At 41.4% G+C, this 21,654-nt stretch overlaps 1 protein-coding gene across 7 annotated transcripts in view; it reads left to right on the top strand.

Annotated features, from left to right (window-relative positions):
- The first annotated feature begins 16,879 nt into the window (after positions 1-16,879).
- BDNF (brain derived neurotrophic factor) overlaps positions 16,880-21,654 on the top strand; it is a 40,699-nt gene continuing 35,924 nt past the window's right edge. For 4 of the 7 annotated variants that reach the window (XM_070383640.1, XM_070383635.1, XM_070383637.1 and 1 more), the window contains exon 1: positions 17,965-18,281. The gene's annotated coding sequence lies outside the window, so the exon portion shown is untranslated. Of the gene's footprint in view, positions 17,140-17,964; positions 18,282-21,654 lie in introns of those variants that run through there. The other 3 variants (XM_070383636.1, XM_070383638.1, XM_005890670.2) reach the window with 2 other exon arrangements.

The following is a 21,654-nucleotide window of genomic DNA, read 5'->3' on the forward strand; positions in this document are numbered from 1 at the left end:
CTAATTCTGTGATTTAGGGACAAGGCTCCAACTTGCTCAAATAACATTCATTTAATCAAACTGCTTACAATATGTCAGTTAAAATGATGTCTAACTGAACATAGTTTTTATTAAATATACTTCTATCAAAAGCCGGGAAAGCTAATTCTTTTCTTTAATTAGGAAAAGCTAATCTAACCATCTAACTGATTCTAGTGAATATGAACTGATATAATCTGATTTTAAGATTCTGCTTAAAACTAAATTTGTTCTAAAAAGCACTGACTTGCCAGAAAAATATCTATTTTTGTAGCTTTCTTTTCACTCTATGGATAATTTAATGAGTTGCCTATTTTAATTTTACAACTGCTACCTCAGAAGTATCTCAAATTATCTTTCTTTGGCTGGTGTCTTTCTCTGCTGATCTGCTACTGCTGTGTATGTGTGTGAGTGTGCACTTGTGTGTATGGGTGTGTTTGTGTGTTTCTAGAGAATTTAACAATCGGTGAGTCTCTTAAATTTACATGCCTTGATCCATGTAAAGGATACTTCGTGGCATTTAATAAATAACAATAAACATTAACATTTAGTGAGAGCTTACTGATATTGAATCCTATGGAAATGGGGAGAGAGGCTGTTACTTTTAAGGGGAGAAAGATTAAATTCCTAAATAATAAAAAGAAAATTTCTCTCCTTTTTGGCCAAAGAGTGGCCATATTTCAAAAATATTAAATCTTCTTTTACTTTGGATGTTAAAGCTACTGCTTGAACAAGTGTGTCTTGAGAGAAACATGTAGTCCCTAAAGACTAATACCCCCAAACACCAGGGTGCAAAAATGAAAATGTCAAATCTTTATCCCTGCCTCCATTGTCAGTTGGCAATTTTTGGAGTGTTCATTCTGAGTTTTCTAAAGTTCAGATTGACGTTTCCCCTTTTTTTCTAACATTCTAAAGGAGTCCTATAAAGAATTCAGGATAATGCAGACTTTATGTGTATTTCTACTAATAATACTTTATACGCACATAGTGGTTTGAAAGTTCTCACAGGTTTCCTAATCTGATCTCAGCCAGGAGGGAAGGGTAGGAATTATTAGTCACCTTTCACAAATGAGGAACCTCAGGTTCAGGGTTTCCCAAGAGCACATTGCCAGTAAGAGGGAAAGACTGACTCAGAGTCTTTCTTCAGATTTCAAGGACCACACTTTAGCTCTCCAGCCCATCCTGCCTCAAACCCCACTCTGGCATCTGAGGGGCTTGTAGGCATTATTTTCTCCTGTTTTGATTTCTTTGATTTAAAAGGGGGAAAAAGTTACCTACAAATCATTCCCACAATTCTATAGGCCAATGAAAAGTTTTTGCCAGTCTATGACCTTTTCTTTCTAAGCCATTCTTTCACTCTCCCATAATTGGAGGCTCAAAGAAGGCAAGGATATTTCTAGGGTTGATATACTGTCTAAGGAACAGGCACTAATTCCCCCCAAAACAACACAGAGAATAAGAACAGCTGAAGACAAAACAGGACTCTTGTGAGTTGTAGAATCTGGGGCCTGGGAAGGTTCTCAGGGGTCGTTTCCGATGTGTGGATTCATGCTGGCATATTTTCTTCTTGTTGTTTAGTTGTCCAGTCGTGTCCAACTCTTTTGCAACCCCATGAACTGCACCCGGTCAGGCTTCTCTGTCCATGGGATTTCCCAGGCAAGAATGCTGGAGTGGGTTGCCGTTTCCTTCTCCAGGGGGTCTTCCTGACCCAGGGATCAAACCCATGTCTCCTGCATTGGCAAGCAGGTTCTTTACCGCTGAGCCTCCTGGGAAGCCCTGTTTTCTTTTAACCCTCTGGAATTTCATCCTAGTGTTGAATGCCTGGGATCTTGCTTCTCTTGGTAGGTACTCTGATATTTATGGGGATCATGAGCTTAACAGGCCATTTTCCATTTGCCCAAGAGGAATGCTTTCTACAGAGACTCTAATGTTCATAAATTTATTTTGTAAGCTTTAACTGACAATCTACTATGTGCCAGGAACTATGCTAAAGTCTGGAAATTCAGCAGTGTGTAAGACTAAAAGGTGCTTAGCTTGGTGGACTTACAGCTTAGAGATCTGATTTGTCCTTTAATTTCCCTAGAAGAAGATAGACTTCTGGATTCTTATCTTTTCCAAGAGAACACAGTGAAGTAGATTAAAAGCCTGAGTTCAAGCTCTGCTCCCAACTAATTACCAGTAGCTAGAAAAATCAATTAATCCCCCTTGATCCATATTTCCTCACACAGAAAACAAGGAGGATGTTCTTAGGATAAACTCTGAGTTCCATTTTAGCTCCAAGTTTGAGTGATATGATGGCTAACTTATTTCTTGGGCCTAAGTTACCCTAATCTTTGATGATGCACAATTTTGGGTGTCACCAATTTTTAACTTTTTTGTTAGGAAGTACATTATGAAAAATCAAAGCAACTTATTTGAATCTAGCATAGAAAGAATCTGGATATTGAACCAATCATTTTTTGAGAAAGAAACTTGGAAAGTTTTCATCTGAATGATGATCTCAAACTTCTGCAGGTTATTTTTTAAAGGGATGGGCTGATGAGAGACTCACTAACAAATTAAATGCTTATTTTCTTTGTGCCAGCAGAAGTTCTCATTTTTCAGGTCATTTCCTTTTAAAATCAAAGATATTACACCCTGAAATTGTCTGGGCCTCATGAATAATGCATTATATACACATGATAATAGGTAATTAGATAGACCAACCAGGAGAAACATGAAAGGGAGCTGGTAGCCCAAGGATTGCAGAAGGTGTGTGGGCATTTTGACATCCAGGAAATGCTATAGGTCTGTCCTTAGCTAACTCAGCCTGGTGGAGATAATTAAGAAAAATGTGGGTGTAGAAAGGCTGCAAGCCATTCCTTGGGATTGGCTAGATCGCTGCAGTAGTTCAAAAACAATTGGCACAGCCACCCACACTGGACATGATTGCCCTTTGATGAGGCAGCTATTGACTTTTATAAAGATGCCATATTTAAAATAACTTCTGATGCACTCAGGATGACATGCATCATTCTCGAATTCTATTTTAGACAAATGGGAAAATATATTCCAAAGTATTAATTTAAAAATAAAAAACTTAAAAGTCGAGTTGCTAAAAATCAACAGTTTAGCAGTGTGTGACCTCCAAATTTAACTTTCGTCTGTAGCTAGGAGAAACCTATGGCCTGTGTGAGGCACTTTTGACCATTTGTGAACATTTTCTGGATCACCCCAGGAGGTAGAAAGTACTTTGCCACTGTTTTTAACCTCTGAGTGAATGTTAAATGCACTTAAAAACCTTCTCACACTGGAAAAGGGAAACCCAATCAATTGCCTGTAACAGCAGAAGAAGATGCTTTGAGATCTTTGTGCCCAGAGTGCATGCTATGATGGTATGGAATTCAGGATTCCTTCAGAGTATGCTAAACCCCATACCCATCAGCACCCGCAGGAGTTGGAACTGACTTGTCGTATCTCCCTCTTCAAGGACAATAGCAACTATTACTATCCCTAGGTAATAACGTGACTGTGGGAAAAAATACCTAAACTGAGGGATTGCAGAAAGGCTCCATAAACATCTGAAGCCTGTGGGACAGGACATTACAGGGCAAGTGAATGGGAAAAAGAGAGGAAACATGGGGAAATTTGAGCAGAGAAGTAGAAAAGAAAACCAAAACAGGGTTAGTATTAGAATACTGGATGTGTTCTTAAATAGATGTGTCGTTTCTCAGGGTAATCTTCACATCCATTTGTCCACTGAGCTAGATCTCTACCATCCTTACTCATTACCGTTCTGGTTGTGTTGATAGGAAACAATGATTTCTTCTACTCTTACCTTCCTCCTCCAGTAAGGGCTTCTTTCTCCCCCTACAACTTCCATAGCCAGTGTTTGAGAATGGCCTTGCTATTACTTCTCCTTCGGGTGTGTTGGATTCACAGCACTTGGATTACCACCAAGTGGTTGGTAACCACTTCTGTGCCATGGACTCCCCTCTTTTGGCAGTTTGGTCAAGCCTATAAACCCTTCTCAGAATGTTTCTAAATGAATAAAACTTAAAAGTATACAATCACAAAGTCAATTACATTGAAATATCGTCATACAAATATTTAAAAAGTCAATTTGCATGATATAGTAATAGATACACAGTGCTGTGCTTAGTCCTGTCTGACTCTTTCGACCCCATAGACTATAGCCTGCCAGTCTCTGTCCATGGGAGTCTCCAGGTAAGAGTGTTAGAGTGAGTTGCCATTTCCTTTTCCAGGGGATCTTCCCAACCGGAGAATTGAACCTGGGTCTCCTGCACTGCAGGCAGATTCTTTACCAACTGAGTTATGAGTCAGATGCCCAATATATGTGCTTTCTTAAAGACTAAATAAGATCACACAGCAAGGTGAATACTGTAGTTTTCCAGGAATGATAAGCGTCTGTGTATTTTGGGATATCTGTAACACCTGACATATGGTGTAAAGGTGACTGATTTCTATTGGTGGCAAAGTCTGGCGAATACTACTGAGTTGCATTTCCCAAACATATTTGACAATAGAACACTTGGGGAAGGGGGTACTTATTAACATGGCATAGATTCAGAAATGTTAGTTTAGTCTCTCCCTGCCTTTCAGTATGAGCCATTGAACGTTCCATCCTGGAAAAAGGAAACTGGCATTTGGAGAAAACTTTTAAAGTTCACTTCTGCCATTTAACAAGTTGCCAAGTGGATAAAGAACCAGCAGATGAGATGGCTAAGGTGTAGTAGACATGTTTCTATTAGCTGAGCTTGCTATTGTTGTTGTTTAGTATGTCCGACTCTTTTGTGACCCCATGGACTGTAGCCTGCCAGGGCCCCTCGTCCACGGGATTTCCCAGGCAAGAATAATGGAGTGGGTTGCCATTTCCTCCTCCAGGGGTTCTTCCCAACCCAGGGATCTAACTCACGTCTCCTGCATTGCAGGTGGATTCTTTACCACTGAGCCACCAGGGATGCCCCTATTACTCTGAGGTTTATCCTTATTACCACTAGCACTACCCTCACTGCTCTAGAAGTCCATCACTACACTGATAAAGAGAAAAAGTTCAGACTCTGGTCATTAACTTAGGGAGCATTGCCTCAGATTCCTGGTGTGGCTTCAGTAACCTCAAGAGGTTATAAAGACTTCATTTCTGTCATTACTACACTATGAGAAAGCATGTGCACATTATGATGGGATGGGATAGCATTCATTTTGCATTTATCCAGTGCTAAGTTGTTTCCTTTGCATTTGACATTTATTATTTAACCCTCAAAGCAATTCTCTGAGACAGATTATATTATTGTATAAGGAAGGAAACTGGAGCTCAGAGAGTGTATTTACCCCAAATTATACAGCAAATCTTAAATGGAAAAGCTAAAATTCAAACCTAATGTTCTCTAGTTCCAAAGTCCATTATAATATTATACTTCCCTATGGAATAGCTACCACACAGATTAGACTTAGATTCCTCATTGTCAGGTTGGCACACACGTTTTTGTCAAGAGATCTTTAACACAACCCTTTGGTATGGCTGAGAATCTCAACCTCAGTGGCCACAAATGCTGCGTTAGAATTATATTGAATCTTTGCTAACTAATGAAAGATTTTCAAACCACTGATTGTCCCCTATCCTTTTTAAAACCCCGTTTTCACAATCATAATATGGAGAAAGTGCTACCTCTTAAAGTGGGGGAGGATCAAATAAATTAATCATTTAATTTAACTTTGTTGAGTTCACCACGATGAGCGTTCTACATTCCCATAGCTGAGTTCTTGCAATGATCTTTCTTGGCAGAGATTATTAGTATTCCTATTTTAAAGATAAGGAAACTGAGGCAGTTAATTCCTTGAGAGAAGTCACTCAGTCATGTCCGACTCTTTGCGACCCCATGGACTGTAGCCTACCAGGCTCCTCAGTCCATGGAATTTTCCAGGCAAGAGTACTGGAGTGGGTTGCCATTTCCTTCTCAAGGGGATCTTCCCAACCCAGGGATTGAACCCGGGTCTCCCGCTCTGCAGGCAGATGCTTTACCGTCTGAGCCAATATCCTAAATTAGCAGAATCAAAAAGTGGTTAAGCTTAACTAAACCCAGGTCTGTCTAATTCTAAGCCCTTTCTTTTACTCAGTAAACTAATCTGTAAGTCCCTACACAATCTTAGTTGTTCTTATTATAATTGTTGTCATGTTTAAAACACTAACGAGAGAAATAAGTATACATTGTCCAGAAATAAGTATATAGTCATCAAAGAGAAAGACTACTCCATGGAATACTTCACCTGCACATTCTTCCTTCCACTTACTTTAGTTTATGAACCCCATGGATGATGTCTGACGCTTTTCTTAACTTGTTTAGGGCAGTTCCAAGATAGTTGACTTCTGAGAGTTATTGAGTAAGAAACGTTATAAATTGTTTAGATTAGGATTTAGTATGTTTAGAAGCCTTTTCATAAATTTGCCTTTTCAAACTGTTACTGGCTATAGCACTGCAGATGCTGTGATGAGGAATGCCTTCTCCAAAAACCCAGTGGATGACAAACTTCCAAAGCTAACATGTTGTTTACAGAGATGGAGAAGAAGGGGATTGACAAGCACAATCCTAAACGTAATTACAAGGCTGATAGTCCCTGCTGGGGACTAAAATGTTTATTGGCTTTTCTTGTGCAATTTAACATTCTTCCTCCCAAAGCCCTACTCCAAACTTGGAACTTCTCTGGAATTAGCATCTCGTTTGGGAGAACGCCAAGTATTGGTGTCTGGGTCCTTTGCATCTTTGCACCAACTCAGAACTCAGAATAGCAGCTCTAGAAACTAAGCTGGGGGTAGTCTGGGTAAAGGAGTTAAACATCGACTTGGGCATCTTCCTAATAAATTTCATCCATCTTCCTTCTGGAAAACAACTCTTAGAAAGATGTGGTCTTTAATGAGGGAATGGATGCAAACTGGTAAGTCCAAGATAGTACAAGTCAGTGGTCTTTGCAGAGTTGCCAAAGTCATATACAGAATCAAGGATCTGGAGGCTATGGAAAAACCTCATCCCACTGCCACTGTGATCTATGCAAGGAAGGATGGCCTGAACTCATAATGCATTTGATATGTCCCAGAGCTAAGAAACCAGCCCAGGGGGAAAGGATGATATTAAAGGACATTTTGGTGTATGAAAAAGTCTACCTAAAACCTCATCAGAGATAACTATGTAGTATAAAATGCAGAAGAGTATGACTCCTTACCTTGGCTCAAGGCTCTAAATTTAGGGGAAATAATTACATGAGTTTCAAGTTTAATTTACCAAAGATATACAGTTCCTGTAAGCAGTTCACATTTATATGGAAAAAAAGAACCTTAAAGATGATCTAGTTCACAAATTTCCTTAATACACTAAAATCACCTGAATTATGTATTCCTTTGAGCTGAAGTCTGAATGTGCCGCTAGACTTGGCAACCTCGGCTTACAGCCTGCTGTCCTGGCCTCATTCATTGATCAGGTGACTGAGATGCACAGTAGTTAACGCTGTTCCACTTATTCAATAAACATTTCTATGAAACTGATAGCATTGATGTGAACAAGCGTGGGCTGGTGAAGTGACTTTCCAGGTCACATGACCAGAGAGTGATAGCGTTTAAACAAGAACCCAAATTCTCCTGACTACTGAAGGACTTACAATCATATCATATGATAATGATACTTCTTCTATTTTCTAATAATCAAACATAAGAAAACAATAAATAGCCTGAGCAAGGTTTTGATTATCTTAATTTTTCAAAATATCTTGATTTTTATGTATATACCTTAATTTCTTAAATATAAACATAATTAACAAAATGTTAACAGCATTCCAATAAGACATTGCTAATTTCAAATTGTTGGGACAAAACTAATTATAATATTTTAAGTTTCTTCAATACTCCATTGATCCTACTGGTGGCTCAGATGGTAAAGAATCAGTCTGCAATGCAAGATACCCATGTTTGATGTCCAGGTCAGGAAGATCCCCTAGAGAAGGGAATGGCAACCCACTTCAGTGTTCTTGCATGGAGAATTCCATTCCCAGAAGAGCCTGGCAGGCTTCAATCCATGGTTTGCAAAAAGTCGGACATGACTGAGTGGGTAACACTTTCACTTTCAGGACAAAACTAATTATAGTATTCTAAATTTTTTCAATACTCCATTGTTACTTTATGATTATTGAGACATTAACTAAGACAAGATGAATTGAAACCTCAAGTTTTCATTGATTCTTATATTATTCCCAGTGTTTTCAGTTGGTTCTAGATTTTTATCTGAGGTTTGGCAACAGCTTTATTTATTTATTCTTGTAGCATACTCCCCTCTTACCCTAGGAAAACAAAGCAAAACAAAAAATTGATATATTTTTCTTAAAACAACAAAAAATAAGGAAAAAATTCTAAAATTCCTTAAAATCCTTTTTCTTAAAAATGCTAGGAAATGTTTACTAATTTAAACTTTATATTTTTTAACTCATATCATTTTCCAAAGAAATATTCTTTGAGACTGTTTCTTTGTACTTCATATGATATTTATACATGTAATTCTGTTTTCAAGATTAATTTTATTATTAAATACTGTCCTGAAGTTGTGCTCTTATCAATTCATTGAAAGGTAAATTAGACACTTTATAAATTTTTCCTAGGAATGGAGGACAAAATCATATCAATAAATAACAATTTGACTTATCAAAAACACAGTAACAAAAAGTAAAATTAGAAAAAATGTTAATTAGTCAAGCAAATAGTCAAAAATATGTCAAACTTTGACATATTTTCTGAGATAAATTGGCATCATGTATGTTAGCATGATTCTTTTTTATGGAATTCAACTTATTTTTACTCACTTTAATTAGTTTTTGTGTGCAGATAAAATGAAAGGCAATGGAAATTTGGCTTGCAAAGTAGTTCTGAGATGATCTACATCCACAATCTGGTTGTAATACCATAAAAATATGTTTATTATGTGAGAATGGTAATTCAAGTTAGCATTCATCATAGACATAAAGCAATGAGCAATGCAAGTTAACTTCAGTTATTTATCCTGGGAACTTTTTTTTTTGCTAAAAAGGCCAGAATGCATGATAGCATTGGCTCATTCTTCCCAAAGCCTCCTGGAAAACATGTCTCTGAAATAAAAGCTTCTCAATGCTAAAAATTTTACTGCATTTGGGAGAAGCATAAAATTTGATAATAAAGAGTTGGGTCTTCATTTTTCTAATTCAGTATGGAGTCTGTTTTGAGGAAAACTGACTGTGAGCTGAATTTGCATCCTAGAAATATATTTAATTTGTATCATAGACTCAAAATCTGACTTCCAAACTTGGGCATCTATTTTCCCCCACCTCTTATATATCACCCCCTCTCCCAGGTCATGACTTCAGTCCAAGCAGAGAAAAATAAATTTCCCTGAAGATATACATAACCATAACTAAAATGACAATAATAATAATAATGAAGAGATCTTGGAATTTAAATGTGTGGCTCTGCTTTTCCCCATTCACTTCCCACTCTACCCCATCTCTTTGTCCTCATGTTTTATGAGCTATTATATTTGTCTTGTCCATCTGTATCACCATCACTCTTTCTTAGGCTCAGCCAGACTTTGCACTTCTTGGTACCCTTCTTGGTAGACTAAAGTTTTAGAAGCAAATCTCTTAGTAATCTTTTGGCCACAGAGTGCCCTGACAGTTTCTCCAAATGATGTTAGGAAGGGGAAGTAAATGTTACCCATTTCTACTCAGTTTCTTTTTAGGGTATTGATTTCATTCCGTGTCTGGCTTAATTTCTTTTACTCCATTGCTGGATTGATTTTGAAGTTACTGTTGAATTCCTTCAACATGGCCTAAACAGACAGCCAGGAGTAGTGGGGATGATATTTATACTAATCTCATGCTCTTCAGCTCTTCAAGAATTAGAAGTCCCAAAATAGTTGGTCACATTAGATTGTGAGATCATAACAGAGGTATTCTTGACAAGTGAAATTATCAGTTAAACTTGATTCTAGGAATCATGTAGGTTAGCTTGATTCTCTTTTATGGACTTCAACTTAGTTTTACTGTATTCTAATTAGGTTTGGAATGCAGATGAAATGAAAAGACGTGGTTTAATTTAGGAGAAAGTTCAAAGTTCAAAAGTCATGTAGTGTTTTGTAGACCTTACCTTCTGAGAGAAATTACTTGAGACTATGAAAGTACTATCCTAATTTATCAGATAAAGTCTACAACTTGGGACATTAAGTGGAGAACAGAAAAATTACTTGTTCTTAAACAATTTTGCTGAGAATAAATAAAAACAAAATGTCCTATTAAAGATCTGTTTCTTTTGAAAAATGTTTCATCTGAAAACTAAGGATAGAATATATAGCTTTGACATAAAGGCTCATCTTTTTATGAAACAACCACTTCTGTCTCCAAGTTGCAAGGAAAGGATTCATCAATCTGGTTGAATCTTCCCTTTAGTTTTTCCCAACAGCTGTGTTCAGATAATTCATGACTCCCATGTTTCCTGAGCCCTGGATAATTTCACAGACATGTCTAATACAGGCCTCTACATTTTCAGAAGAGTATGGAAATCTTGGAGGAGGTCCAGGGTAGACCAAAGAACATGATTAATGGGTTGGAAGTTGGAGTTTATGAAGAAAGGTTGTGAGATCTGATTTCTCGCTATGAGAAAAGCTGAGGGGTGACTTAATAACACAAGATGGTTAGGAAGCAGCTGGTCTCTATCTTCACTAAGGTTGGATGAAATGAAATAAAATATAAATTGCAACAAGAACAAAAATATGTTACAAGTGGGAACTTCCAAGCACTATGATGACTGGATTCTTAGAAAGGTTGTCAGAAGAAGTATGTGTAGTCTATATTCCTGGTCTGTTGTGATAGGCCTGTGAGTAGTGAGGAAGAGGAGATGATCTTGAAAGATCCCTTCTGGATCTATCTTTTTATAAGTCTGCATGTGTACATGCTCAATTGCTTCAGTGGTGTCTGATTTTGTGTGACTGTATGGACTGTAGCCTGCCAGACTCCTCTGTCCATGGGATTCTCCAGGAAAGAATACTGGAGCCAGTCACCATGCCCTCCTCCAGGGGATTTTTCCAACCTACGGTTCGAACCCTTGTGTCTCCTGTATTGGCAGGTGGGTTCTTTACCATTAGCGCCACCTGAGGAGCCCATTTTATAAGTCTACCTAATCATATTTAGAAAAATTATTTTCCCAAGCTATGTCTTATTTTCTCCCTATCACTAACTCTACCCTAATTTCTTATCCTTTGTCTGCCTTCTGTAAAACACTGCTAACCAAAGATGGCTAGGGCACTGATCAACCACGAGCGGCCCTCCCCAGCTGCTAGCTGCCCTTTCAGCTTTGGGAGCAGGTTTCTTGACCATCACTACTACCCCTTGACCACTAGGGTCATGCTGACGGTCATCTTTCTACACAGTAAACCCATGGCAAGGGAAAACTAAACAAAGCATAATTTCCTACTTTTAACTAACTCATATGTGGCCCAATGGATTAAAACACAAACCTTAGGTGTAGAATTTGAGCAGCTGAAGGGCTAAGATGTGTTTTATTCATTTGCATGGATGCTAGTCCATAGAGCATTGTCTGGCAGGAGGTACTCAGCAAGTTTTCATCAGTTGAATGAATGGAACTATGAAGCGAAGGTAGTAAACTGAAGTTAAGAAGATCAAGCGTGTCAGAGGTTTCTAAATGATTCTGTATGTGACACAAATCTAAAACCTAATCCTTGCATGGGTACCACTGGGGACTTTATTCCTACCACATCTGGGTTACCCAGAGGATTTTGACAAGAGTGCTTGAGTCTTTCCTCCCAAAAAATATTCACCATAGACACTGTGTAGATTCAGAATCATGGAAAAATAGGCCACATTCTTGGTGTGGTTTTTCAAATATGACTTTAGGAAGTTCAGTAATTATTTTTTCTAAATTATCTTTTTGCATATGTTGCTAACTTTCTCCATGAAGAATATAAAATTTAGCAGTAGAAAATCTCTCACTCCCATCATCACATAACCTAAATAGTTGGGTTTCAAAAATAAGGTAACCTGCTCCTTATAACCTGATTCAATGTCCTAAAACACTTTGGTTTAAACTTGCTAAAGTTCTTCCTGGCTCTTCTCCCTGCAAAACCAGCAAAATCAGCTACCATTGTCAGTTCTAACTTTTGTCCTGAAGCCCACAGTCAGGTCCCTTCTGACTATCCTTGTAGAAACATTGTAACAAGTAAACCAATTTATTGCTCATTATTGGTTTTTAAATGTTCTCAGAGAACTCAGGTAACTTGGAGGGCTTGGAGTTGATGACTCTCATATGTTTGGAAGTTAGTTGTTTCATAATGGTTTTTGCTTTTTTTTTTTGATCCAGCTAAATATTATTCCCAGATGGGATCAGTTTTTGACCTTTTTGCGCTGCTCTCCTAATCTTGGCCCTTCTAACATTTTCTTACTGTGCTTTTCTTTTGTTCATCACTAATGACCATGCTATGCTAAGTCACTTCAGTCCTGTCCGACTCTGTGCGACCCCATAGACGGCAGCCCACCAGGCTCCCCCGTCCCTGGGATTCTCCAGGCAAGAACACTGGAGTGGGTTGCCATTTCCTTCTCCAATGCATGAAAGTGAAAAGTGAAAGTGAAGTCGCTCAGTCGTGTCTGACTCTTAGCGACCCCATGGACTGCAGCCTACCAGGCTCCTCCGTCCATGGGACTTTCCAGGCAAGAGCACTGGAGTGGGGTACCACTGGTTACATAATTTCTGTAACAGGTGTTGACCCATTTGGATGTATTTCAGTATGGCACACAGTTATTCTTATGGTTCATGAAAAGCTTACCAGTAAGAAGTACACCTCATATTAAGGTACCATCCAGTGAATAGGGATATTATTTCTCCCATAAGATTCTCAGGACAGGCCTTGCTCAATAATTTGGAGGATTATGAGTGACAGTTTCACACTGTATTGGCCCTTTGAAACCATACATCATGAATTTGAAAACATCTTTGCCACTCTGCTCAGCAGGAGAGTTTTCTGTTTACTTATTATTTCCGTTATGCCAATTTTCAGCAGTTTTTGAGGTCAGTTGATTTGATCCTAGACATGTTTTGGTTTTTTTTTTTTTGCAAGGAAGACTGAAGACAGGGGTAACTAGGAAACTTAAGTAAACATAATTAAACACAAAATGCTTATAGTGATAGTAGAATTGACCTCAGCCAATTAAAATTATTAATAGAAAAAAATATGTCAGTGTCACATCTGAGCTTACTGCCTCTGCTCCCACTTGGGTAATGAGGATTAGTTCATATTTCCTGACAAGAATAGATGGGAATTTCTCCCTGACCTTTGTCCTTCTAAATATTCTGTTAGAAGGATTGATTAGATCCTAACCAAAAATAGCGGAGAAGGCAATGGCACCCCACTCCAGTACTCTTGCCTGGAAAATCCCATGGATGGAGGAGCCTGGTAGGCTGCAGTCCATGGGGTCACTAGGAGGCGGGCACGATTGAGTGACTTGACTTTCACTTTTCACTTTCATGCATTGGAGAAGGAAATGGCAACCCACTCCAGTGTTCTTGCCTGGAGAATCCCAGGGATGGGGGAGCCTGGTGGGCTGCTGTCTATGGGGTTGCACAGAGTCGGACACGACTGAAGCGACTTAGCAGCAGCAACCAAAAATAGAGATTTTGATTAATTCAAAATTAATTTTGTAGGTCCCACAAAAGTAGAATCGAGAGCATTTTCTTTTCAAGCAGTGAAATTCTCCCCCGTTTTGGTGACTGAGAAAATATTCAGATTACAAACTTGGAATCTTTGCTCCCACAGCTATCATGTTAGAGACCAATCTTTAAAAAGAATCAGAAATACGTGCTCTATATTTTCAGCATCACCCTTGATCACAATAGGAAAATGATTTTTGTAAAGCATTTGATCTTAGACCTCTAACACTATCTCTATATGCCACCTGAATTAACCAAATAAAAAAATTATTCAGAATTCCAATCAAGACACTGGTACAACTTTATCTTGGCATCATTGTTTTTAATGTAAGATGTATTTTTAAGGCAAATAGGCAAGCATTTAAGTCTGGGTTTTTATTGTTTTGGTAACACCATTATCACAAATCAGAAAGTTGGGAAATGCTCAAAAGTGTCCAGAGGTCTGATTCATCAGAAGGTTTATCTGAATTGGCATTTGATCTTCTTTTATTTCTAAATATTCTTGCCATTTCTGGCTCATCTGTCTTTTCCTCAGTAAAACTGCACCACACACTGGAAAGTAAGGATATATCCATCTGTATAACATAGAGGGAGAGTAGGAATAAGAAGATTGGCTATACATAAAACCAGAAGTGTCAGAAATAAGAACACTCCTTCCTTCAGCAGAAATGCTGACGTGGCAATGTGAATTTAGTAGGTAGATTTGCCATAACTTCTCATTTAGCAACATTGAGAATGCTCAGATTCTTGATATTCACTGATTAGGTATTTCTCCAGAAGGAATGCAATTACAAGTGAGCTTAAAAACCTGGAGAAATAACTCATTTTCAAGCAAATTTAAAGTTGGAAAGTAAGCACTGGTTTGAAGTTATCATAAAGTCATAATATATATATATAGAGAGAGAGAGAGAGAGAGCTTAGGGTAGGGCTCCTCCAGTATTTTATAAAGCAGTACAGTTTTTTTTTTTTTTTAATTTATAAACTAGCCTCTCAAATTGTTTTTCCATATTAAAAGAAATTGTGTCTGCACTCAGCCTACACCCCTAGAAATCAATTTGTTGTTTAGTCACTAAGTTGTGCCTGACTCTTTTGTGATCCCATGGAGCCTGCCAGGCTCCTGTGTCCATGGGATTTCCCAGGCAAGAATACTGAAGTGGGTTGTCATTTCCTTCTCCAGGGGATCTTCCCAACCCAGGGATTGAACCCAAGTCTCCTGTATTGCAGGCAGATTCATTACCATTGAGCCATCTGGGACGTCCTAGGGAATCATACAGAGGTTTTTTGAGGGGGCCAAGCTGGGCTTCATGACCTCTGTCCTTCATTGCTCCCAACTAGCCTGTATATTTCACATACATTAAATATTCCACAATATACTTCACCATCTGTGCTGTAGGGTAGTTTGTGCTGGTCATGTATACTGTCAAGTTGATAGAGGTGCAAAGCTAAATGTGTGACACTCTAAGAATATGCATATATTTGAATAATTTGACTATTCAGTCCAACAATTTGCAAAGAGGCGCTAAAAGATTGCACATCTCGATAACACTTCCAAGAAACATAGCTTCCCTTATTGGGGGTGGGGAGAGGCAGGGATATTTCTAGCTGGAGATCCTGATTTATTAAAGTCTTGTCTCTGGCATTTTAGCTGTGTGAACTCGGGCAAATGATTTCGTGGCACTCAGACTCCGGTTTTCATTTATAAAATAAGAATAGTAATTTCTGTGACTGGTCTTTAGAAGTTCTAAAACAGCTAATATAAGTGCACTCATTTTTTTTTTAACTGTAAACCCTTAGGCAAACTGAACTGAGTATATAATGATATTACATATTCAGTTCAACAGCACATTCTTGATAACCACAGAAGGGTTCAGGGGAGGAAGCTGTTTATAATCTTTCCCTTTCCCCAAATTAATGTTGGAGTGTTTAGAAAAATTCTTAAAGCAATGAGTCTTAGCAATGATTAGGTCAAACTCCTTTGAGATTACAGAAGAAATGCACATACTCATAAAAATGCCTACCAAATTTGGGGGGAAATGAGAGATTCCAATGACACCCAAATATGCATTGCTTAAGAAAGAGTGCTTCTCAAAGCTGACCCCAGATTTTCTGCTTCCCAATCGCTAGGGGTGATTGTTAAAATGCTAATTTCTGGACACTGCTCCGCCCCTACTAAATCACAGTTTCAGGAGGATAAATCTATATTTTAATAGGCAACCCTGGAGGTTTTTTAGGCTTCCCTGGTGGCTCAGATGGTAGAGTCTGCTTTCAATGCAGGAGACCTGGGTTCGATCCCTGGGTCGGGAAGATCCCCTGGAGAAGGAAATGGCAACCCACTCCAGTACTCTTGCCTGGAGAATTCCATGGACAGAGGAGCTTGGCATGCTACCGCCCATGGGGTCTCAAAGAGTTGAACACGACTGACAGGTGGTTCCTATGCTCGGAAGAGGTCCCAGGATTACAAGTTAAATGTCAGGGTCTTTTCCCGTTCCTTACTCTAAAATTTAAGGTCTGTACTCTCGCGCAGGAACTGGTCCAACTAGTGGGAAGAAAATTCCGCCTTCAAGCTGGAACCTAGACAGACGGTTGAAAGCGTTTGTCCGATAGTATATTGAAAGTGAATATGAAGTTCTCTGCAAGAGTCTTGGCTACCTGCAACTAAGAATCCGAAAGACTGCTGCGGGGGAAGAGGGGCGAAGTGAGGATTAATTGAGACAACTGCCCACCCCGACACACACACACACACACACACACACACACACACACACACACACTAAAACAGAAGGCTTTTTATTTATCTTTGCTACCCAGGTTCTTTATTAAAAGGGTTGGTTTATGTGTGTAAGTTTGCTAGGGAGGGAAGTGAAAACATCTGCAGAACCATGCAATGCCCTGGAACGGAACTCTTCTAATAAAAGATGTATCATTTTAAATGCGCTGAATTTTGATTCTGGTAATTCGTGCACTAGAGTGTCTATTTCGAGGCAGCGGAGGTATCATATGACAGCGCACGTCAAGGCACCGTGGAGCCCTCTCGTGGACTCCCACCCACTTTCCCATTCACCCGGAGAAGGCTGCTCGCGCAGCCGCTCCCCCCACCCCCACCCCCCCACAAGCTAGCATGAAATCTCCCAGCCTCTGCCGAGATCAAATGGAGCTCTTCGCTCAGGGGGTGCGAGTATTACCTCCGCCATGCAATTTCCACTATCAATAATTTAACTTCTTTGCTGCAGACCAGAAGGAGTACATAGCGGGCACCAAAGACTCCCCTCAACCCCACCCCTTCTTTTTAACCAAAGGGAACGTGAAAAAAAGAATAGAGTCTGGGAGTTTCGGGGCCGAAGTCTTCCCCAGAGCAGCTGCCTTGATGTTTACTTTGACAAGTAGTGACTGAAAAGGTGGGTTTCTTTTCTTTCTCTCCGTTTTTTTCCTCTTGTTTGGTCGACTAGAAAGCGTGTGGCTTGAGTGAGGTCTGTCATTGCCTCGGCTTCCCGACTGGAGCAAGTAACTTGGTGTAACGTTATCTGGGGGTGTTCATGAATAAAAAATGCCGTTATTATCTTGATTGGATTCCTATTAGGCAAACTCCGGAGAGGTCAGTGCACGAACTCTGTTTAAGCCGCGGCGTGTTTAAGGCAGCGGAGTAAACCAATAGCCCCCCTGCTCTGTGCGATTTCATTGTGTGCTCGCGTTGGCAAGCTCCGTCGTGCGGGAAGGTGCGGGAAGGTGTGTCCGTGGCCCGGGAAACGCACGCCCTCTCCCACAGAACTTAGGTGCCGGGATGAAGCGGGGGGGAGTTGCCACAGAGGGGAGCGAGACCCCGGGGGCGCCCGATGCGCGCTCGCTCCCTTCAGTCCCGGCGCGGACCGCCCGGGTTTCCGCGGAGGGCCCGGGACGCGGGGTTCCCCCGGGCCGGGGCTAGGTCACCCATCGGAGCCGCGGGCGTGGCGCGCGCGTCCCGTTGAGGCGCCCCAGGGACGGGCGCGGGGCTTACAGGGCCACATCGCAGGGCCCCGGGGACTGGCCGAACGGGGGTGCGCGGGTCCGGGGCGCCCGGGCAGCCCGGGGACTCCCCGGGGCCGAGCGGGGGCGAGGAAAAGGCACAGCGTTCCCTTTAAGCGGCCGCCCCGCACGGGTCTCGGTGGCGCGGGCGAGTTGGGGGAGGGGGGCGGGGGGCGGTGCCGTTTGACCAATCGAAGCTCAACCGAAGAGCTAAATAATGTCTGGCCCGAGCTCCAGACGCAGGCTGGAGCTCCGGGTCCCCGTTGCCGCCGCGCCCGGGCGCACCCGCCCGCTCGCTGTCCCGCGCACCCCGTCGCGCCGCGGGCTTCCGGGCGCGGCCGAGGAACCGGCCCGGCGCGCCCCCCACCTCCTCCACGGGAAGCGTTGATGAGACGCTTGAACTGCAGCTGCCACCGCTGCTGTGGGGCCGGCGGCGAGCGGCTCCGCGACGGGGACCTGGGCTGGGCGCAGGGGCCAGGAGCGGGACGACGATGTGACTCCGCCGCCGGGGACCCGTGAGCTTTGTGTGGACCCCGAGGTAGGCGAGCATCGGACCTGGGGCTTGGCTCGAGAGCCGCCGGTCCGCCGGGGAAAGTTGGCTGGGGCGGAGAGGGGTGGGGGCGAAGTTATGGGGAACAGGCCAGAACTCCTTTCTTCCCCTCCAAGAGAAGGGGGCATTTTGAGTTGTTCCTGCTGAGCTTTCTTCTCCCACCGCACCATCCAGAGGGGTAGCCAGGACGCCCGAGAGAGAGCGGGGACCCCGGGAAGCCCAGAAGTGGCGGGGAGAAAGCCAAGAAGAGACGCAGAGCTGCGCGATGGGAGAAGACGGCGCCCCGGGGACCCCCAGCAGAGGAGGGGTCGTGAGAGCGATTTAGGGCGCCAGCTGTGGGGGGCCCCGACTGAGGTGACGGGGTTGGGGCTGAGATATGAATCTTTCCCAAGGGCTGGGTGGCCCCTGCGCAGGTTTTGGGGGGCCGCTTGCTCCTTCAGCCCGCATACCGCGTCCCCGGGGCTTCAGCAGGGCTGCACATTATCACCTGCTCCCCAGGAGCTGAGTTAAAAGCGGACGTATACGGGTCCAGTACGAGTTTATCTTGGGAAACTTGACACACTCCTGCAACTCGGACCTGAAAGGGGCTGAGGGACTCCCGGGCTAGTTGTGCTCACGCCTTTCCCCACCCCGGGCACCTCCCTTGAGGCACCTTGCAGAAAAGTGAAAAGTTTTGGCTTTCAGGGGCTGGGAGGGATGTGTATGTGTGTGTGTTTGGCGGAGGGTGATGTTCTGACTCGGGTAGGTCCCCAGGGATGCCATGCATAGCCGGCAAGAGGAAATGGGTGAATTAGCCGTGCCTGGAAAGAAATAGCTGAGGGTTGGAGGCTCTTTGCTCGACGGGCAGAGAAGGGGACTTCCAGACTGGTGGCATCCCCTAGGGAAGAAAAGCCTTGGGACTGCTGGGGTGAACTAGAGTCACCGTCTAAGGATGCTGTTTGTGTGTTGCGGGTGGAGCGGGGTGGAGGGACGCTGATGGAGGGGCCGCGAAGAGGAGGGGGTGGGGAGAGCGGTGCTAGGGAAGGTAGAGGGTGCCCTCTGCCGGCCAAGCTACCCAGAGCGGCTGCAGGGGCGGGAGGCTGGGGGCTGGGGAAGTGGTAAGAGATGGCTTTGCGGGATCTCTTCGGTAGCTGGTAGGAGGGACTTGTTGAATGACGCTTCTGACTCCCGACTCGGATGAATTTCGACTCGTCGCGCCTCCCTGGCTCCAGTGCAAGTTTTCCTTGAGCTGGGGGAGCTTTGACAGGCTATGGTTGGTGGTGTGTTAGGGATTCCTGGATCTCAGTTTAGGGTCCTTCAGGGATCTTACACTTACTCCTCGATGTCTGCAGTAAACAGCGAATATTTTCTGACAACAGTGCAGGAATGTTCTTGGCCAGAAGCAAAGAAAAGCATATTCCTGAGTGTTTATTAATTTCCTAGTACAGTTATCTTTTTCAAGCAAAGTCATGTGTAATTGGGAACATTGATTTCTTTTTACTGCATATGAAACTGCATATTGATTTTAAATAGGATATAATGTTATTAAATGAGACCTTCAAATTGGTTTAACTTCTGGGAAAATACCCCCTTACCTTTAATTTTACCCCCAAAAAAGTATTTTTATGTGAGTCTGTTATAAAGTCAGAGGCTATTTTGGCCTTAAAATTATATTTGTATATACTTATATTTTTTTCATTTTAATTTATTGAGGTACTGATTTAATTCGTCTACATGTGTTTGTTTACCCATGCAACATTATGATTTTTAGGTTGAAAATTTATGAGATTATGACATGTAGTACTCCAAATTATCACAAGCAATAGACCATAAAGTTTTGACCCGAGGGACCACACCCCTTTAAAACCGTCATTAATCCTGTTTATCGATTTTGCAAATACCTTGCTTAAGGTCATTAACTCCTGTCCCTTGATTTTGCAAATACCTTGCTTAAGATTCTTCTTTTGCAAGTTTACTGCTGGAGGTAAGGAAAAGGAAAGAGACACTTGTTGAAATGTAACCATAACCTTTACTGGAATTTAAAACTCGTTGGTCACCATTACTGGAATTCCCAGGCCATAAATTCGTCTTTTTTTTTTTCTTCCACTTTATTTTGCAAAATGTGATAAATGTTGGTAAATATAGACCTGTACTAAGTATTATGACAGGAGAAGCATTATGTATGTAGAGTTATTTTAAGTCATTACAAAACGTTTTCTATTTATAAATGATATAAGCAGAAAGAAATGATTTCCAGATAAACAAGACTTACGTACATGTTTTGAAGCATTAGAACATTGCAGACACACTTAGACATCACATTTTTTAAAAAAGGAAAATAACAGAGTAATTTTTCACATACCTTTGGAGCCTTTCATTGCCTATTCAGAGCTGAATTAGTAACTGGAAATCTCATTTATTTTAAGATCATATTTAAGATTATTTAAGACTTACAGCGGGTTAACATTTGGGTGTCCAGAAAATAAAACATTTAGGAACTCTGTTTTAGGATGTCTTTTCAATAAGTGTAACTTTTACTTGCAAACAGAAGGAACCAAGAAAATGATCATTTGCCAGAAATACAATGACCTCACCTCAAATGATTCATTTATACTTATCTGAGTTAATTGCCTAAATCTGAAAATAGCCCAAGAGAGGTGGGGAGATGCTGGAATGTTGCTGGTTCATTTGATTCACCTGGAGAGAGGGAAGTTCTGCAAATAATGCAAATTTCTAAAATCCTGGCTCAAAATACTTGAATTTTCGGTTTAATAGGGGCACCATTAGAATGTAAGTTATTCTCTTCCTGGAATCTTTCAAGAGTTCCAGCTTTTCAATAGTCAAAAAGCAGATGATTGATAATCTCATTTCTTTTAAAAATAAATAGCTCTGGTTTGCAGCTCACAGCAAGTTGAGCATGCCCACCTCATAGTACAGCAAAGAGCTTGTTAATTTGGGGTACTTTTGTCTTTAGAACCTGCTGTTAGTATCCAATACCTCCCTCCCACCCTGGTCATACACACACATCCACAGCCCTATATGCAGGTGTGAATTTGTGGAATGTAAGAGCCAACAGCTTTGGGGCTCAACCATAGACTTAATCTTCTACTAAGCTTTAGAATATTGAAGATGTACGCAATGGAAAGGTAATCTACAAGTACTTCATTAACATTTTAGTTTTAGGAAGTTAGTCCCACAGCAGACAGACTGATTTTAGGCTGCTTGAATGAAAACAGAATGGAAAAGTACATGAGAGCTCAACTCTGAGTATCTTTTAAAATGAAAACCATTGCTGTTTCTGATGTCCATAAAACTGAGTTTATTTTAATGGCTGAAACATTTACATTTACATTTCCCTGTGTAGAAGAGTTCAGCTTGTGTG

The sequence above is a fragment of the Bos mutus genome, chromosome 15 (assembly GCF_027580195.1).
Source record: "Bos mutus isolate GX-2022 chromosome 15, NWIPB_WYAK_1.1, whole genome shotgun sequence".
NCBI lineage: Eukaryota > Metazoa > Chordata > Mammalia > Artiodactyla > Bovidae > Bos > Bos mutus.